The following is a 5,230-nucleotide window of genomic DNA, read 5'->3' as shown; positions in this document are numbered from 1 at the left end:
AGCGACTTAGTTATTCTGGAAGTCAAAACATGCAAAGTGAAACACAAGAATAAATGAATCAAATATGGTATCAAACCCTATGAATATAAATAAACACTTTTATTTATCACCATACTGATTACTCATTATTCATTGTTTCGGTTTTATCAACTTTATACTTGAATTAAAAACACTAGTTGTCCCATGCTCCAAGCATGTACACTATGTTTTTCTTAAACAATAGCTTTGCCATACACCAAGTATGCACTCTATGTTTGTCTATGATCCTTACTTTGTGAAATAAACCAATTGAACATAATTTCAATGATTCTAATTTCACACTCCCAAATCCTTATCGAAAAATGTGAGAATTTCAAATTCCTATCATTTATCGAAATCTGTTTAGATTTTAAACTTATATGCACTAACCCTCCTGTAATGAATATGTACAAAGTCACAAAGACTTGTCAACAGTCATTATAAGGTATTCCAATGGAGATCAACTCCATGGAAACTAAGTCTCATATTCAAAGTACATTGCTTTGGACATGCTTCTTGCATTAAGTTTTCTAATCTTACACAGATAACTTCCACCTATGGAGACAATTCCATATTCTCATTTTGACTATCACTTCTGAATAAGAGATGCCTCTTTTCAGAATATGTCAATATGGTCCTTCCAAAATTAGCACTATACTTCCAACTGTCCCTGAGCAACCAATCTTTGGTAAACCTCAGATTGTCCTCGACAATTGCTTAATCATTTTAGTCATATCCAATTCTAGACCTTTTCCCTTCTTAATGCCTCTGGGCATTTGGAAAAATTTAGAAATGACAAATATTATAGCACATGCAATCGATCCTGTACCCAAAGCAAATGGTACACGATTCATGATGTCTCACATAAAAACATGATTCTAGACCAGTCTTTTGCTACAATATTTTTATTTGCCATGTTTTCAAAATTTGACTATGAAGAGGGATGCCGTAATCATAATCGAATTTTGAGAACGCAATATATAGAATTTCCTTAAGTTGAACCAATCCAACATGAAATTCACATATATATATATATATATATATATATATATATATATATATATTCTTGACTAAAGATGATTAAGGTCTCAATCTAAGCCTTTAGAACTGAAATGAAGTATATCCTCTCCCTTAATTATAGCAAAACAACTTTTTCAATCCCTGAAGCCTCACGAATTGAAACTTTTGTTTTCTATAATTAACATTGCTAACTTGCAACACTAACAATAATTATCATGCTCCCACTAACATGATGATTATTAGCATAACACTTATGCTCCCACTAGCTTTGACATGTACTCAGAAATCAACTGGACTTCTAGAAATCAATACTTTATTGACTTTCTTACCAAAGTTCATATTTCTGATACGAGATGCTTTGATAAAACTTTATCAAAATCATACACCTTTCCTTAGATAGCATGCATGTGTGTCTAAACAATTTCCGAACTATGAAAAGGGATGTCGTAATCATAGTCTCAATTGTTTAGACCTTTTGCCATCTGCTTCAAATCTACTTGGTGGAAGTGTTTCCTCACCATCATTTTCATGAATCAGAGAGAAACCTTATGACCCTTAGATTTTATGGTGTATGTGTTCTTATCCATGTGAATCGTCAAAACCATAGTCATAAGACAAGGATAATGACAAATCCAAACTCATATGGACTAAACTTATGCAATCTTAACTTCTTGCCACCTGGCAGTACAGGTCCTGCCATTGCTTCCAAGTTGTTATGCAACCAATTGAGAACTTTCAGAACTCCTATGCAAAGCCAACTTTAACTGGAATGGGCACAGAATATGTCAACACGATAGGTTATAAACCTCTAGTCGTGTGCTAGTGAAGAACCTTAGGTTTTATTCTTGATTAGTTCTTGAAATTCTTTTTAGGATCTTTAAGACTCCCACTATCCTCTTGACATATAAGACTATCTTGCCAAATATTCAAGAGATAGTGCGGATTCTTTATCAAGACAAACACTTCACACAATTGGCCTTAGTTGGTCTTTGTTTTATCCAAAACATCACAACTTACCAATTTCAAATGTACAAGAGTAGGACACTTTTACTCTTACATTTGACAAGTGTTTTAAACCTTTATTTAAGATATGTCACTCAAGTTACAATCTTGGAGTATGACTCTAAGAATTGTTTTGGAACGAAGTATGACTCATCTTCCTGATCTAACCATTTCAACAATTCATGACTCCTCTTCTTAGTCATAAGAATGCACTAAGATGGCCTTTAGAGGACTAATTGTGATATGATTTCTAAATCATTAAGATGATCACAAACATGATACTAAAGTACTCTCCCATCTTTTCAGATTTGAGAAACTTTTATCTTTCTGCCTAATTTGATTCTTCCCATTCGTTCTGCCATACATTGAGACTTTTCCAATGTTTCAGAATTATACTTAAACTTGTAAGTATAACCATATTTACTAAACTTTAGTAAATCAAATAGTCTTAACGAGCTTTGTGGTGGACATGACCAGTGCACAAGAATGTGTACTCGATCCCTTTAGTCCTTCACTTGACTCACACATCCATGTGAACAAGTAATTAGTCTTGATTTTCCAATGCTTGAAAATTTTCATTCATCATACTATTCAACTTGCATGATTCCAAGTTTCGGTCCAATTGAAACTTGGGTGATGAGGAACTTTCCTGATTTGGTAAATTTAGACACTACCACAAATGAAAGAATCAAATCCATTTTCCAATATTGCTGTCAGTGGAATCATATAAGCAACAATTTTCCACAAATGTCATTGTAAGGATACTTCAAATAAATAAAATTAAACAATTTTCTTTTATTTTAAAACTTTGCGGAAAAACTTATCCTTACAATCCACATGGAAAATTGTTGTTATCTATTCCTTAGCAATATATCATAACTTCTTAAGCAACTGCTCAAATTCTGATGCGATCGAAATCCACCTTCGCAATCAGAATCAGCATATACTTCCTTTAAGATTTCTCTCTATTCTTTGATTCTTAAAACATCAACATGTGACCCAGTCACATCATGTAATGAGGATCTCAGAATAGAACTTAACAGAGTTAGATAATGGGCTCTACCTGATGTAGAGTCAAACTTATTGACTTTAACATCCTTAGGTAAATTTGGCAGCTTTGCAATCAACGCCCCTTCCTTTGGCAAAATAAACATATGGACCCTTTGGTAATGGGACTATCTCAGACTTAGCCTTTCTCTTTACCATTTGGTCAACCGGGTTGACTATGGCCAATCCCTTTCCATTGGGAAGAGAATGCTTTTTCTGGATTTCCAGTGTCACAATTGTCACTGTCCATAAAGTTTTTGGGAAGTTGATCTTCTAATCAAATTTGCTTTACTATCGTTCCAAATCATTGCTGATTCAGCAGCACCAAGCAAATAGATATGATCATTAAGGTTCATGTCATAGTCTGTTTCATAGTAGTCCCAAAGGAACTCACTATGTGACTTAGAAAGTGATTGAACATCCAACTTTCTCAAGACTTTGACACCCAACTCTCTCGGCTTGTCAATATGTGACTTCATCTCTAAGATGTGATCACACATAGACCTTGCTTGCCATTAGGGCTTGAGTGACCTTGAACTTGTGGGTTAGGGAGAATAATTGGAGGAGGTGGAGGAAGAGAAGTATGACTTCCATGAGCCAAACTCGGGAAGTCATATTCATTAGGAAAGCTTGGTTTGGGAAGATCATTGTTGTCTAAACCAGACATCAACAATGGGAGAAATTCACGTAAAGTTGATTTAAGTCCTTAATATAACACCCAATATGATATATTAAGGCTAGGACCCAACAAACTATTTTATAACTTGGAAGAGGGATGCCGTAATCCAAGCTATAAAATATTTGAAGGTATGTGAATGACGATTCACCAATTTCCACCAAGATAAACGAAATGTATTATTAGGTTTTAATTGGTTTTGAAACTCCTAGATTCTTTTGAGATTCATTGAACTTTTCAATGGCATGTTTCAATCTCGAGTGTGCCCTTCAGGTTTTGTGACTGGGATGCCGAGGATCACAAAACAAGGTGTGAAGTAACCATGCAAATATACTTGGTACCCTTAATATTTACCCCTCAATCAATGTGCCGGTTAACCACACACGCTCCAACGATACTATGATAAACATTAAGTTACCCTTTGCCTACCTTGTTAAGTCCAGGTTAGTGTGTCGGTTAACCACACACGCTCCACTAACAGCTTAAACAAAGTGCAAAGTGTAATTTCATGGATTAACACCTTATTCACATTTTCCTAAGTAACTAAGATTGGGAATTTATAAGTGTTTAGTTACTTAGTATTTATCATTATACTTATAATGAAGGGAGAATTATAGTTCTTGTCCTACCTGTTCGGCTAACGACCCTCCACCGGTCAAGGAAGTGGTGAGTGAGAGTGGACACCCATTAAACTGCCATTTTATAGGCAGTAACCTTATACTCCCCTTATAGACCGGCTTCGTGAATGAGGCCTACTAATGGTAAGACGACTTGCTCTTATACATATAATATATTAAACTTTTAATATTATAATAGTATAAGGGTGTATTTTAGACATTTAAAATACTTGGTGGTTTAATCTATTAATTAAACTAGACTTTTAATTTAATTAAACTCAAACCATATATTTATGGATTAATAATACTCTTTTAATTAAACGCTTTAATTAACTATTAATAAAGTCCATAAGAGTTAATTTGAACTATTCAACAAAACATCATAATTCCAATTATTAAACTCAAAATTAAAACCATTTAATTAATTGTTTAAGTTATGAACCCAAGAGTTTTAGAATTCAATTCTTTTTTTCATAAAAAACTTTTCTCAAATTCCAAAACTTGAGGGCAAGTTTTGTAATTCTTGAAAACCTTTGGATTCCATAACTTATGAAATTAATGGTGTTTTATGATGAAACTTTCCATGTTCCATAACTTAAGAACAAGTTATGGAATTCTTTAAAACATTAACACCAAATTTTGTAACTCTATAAAAACTTTGAATCAAATTTTTTTTTTTTTTTAAAAAAAACTTTCATATCCATAACTTATGGAAGTTTCAAAAACCCTTAAGATCACAACTTAAAAAAAAAAACTTTTGAGCTCCAAAATTTTATGACAGAATATGTAACTCCTTAAAACATTTAGATCAAACTTTTAAAACTAATAAAATAATCATATCATTTTATCT

The sequence above is a fragment of the Lactuca virosa genome, chromosome 3 (genome assembly GCF_052849685.1).
Source record: "Lactuca virosa cultivar CGN04683 chromosome 3, Lactuca_virosa_CGN04683_v6, whole genome shotgun sequence".
Lineage (NCBI taxonomy): Eukaryota > Viridiplantae > Streptophyta > Magnoliopsida > Asterales > Asteraceae > Lactuca > Lactuca virosa.
The sequence above is the reverse complement of the archived record's forward strand: the minus strand, read 5'-3'. Positions refer to the sequence as shown.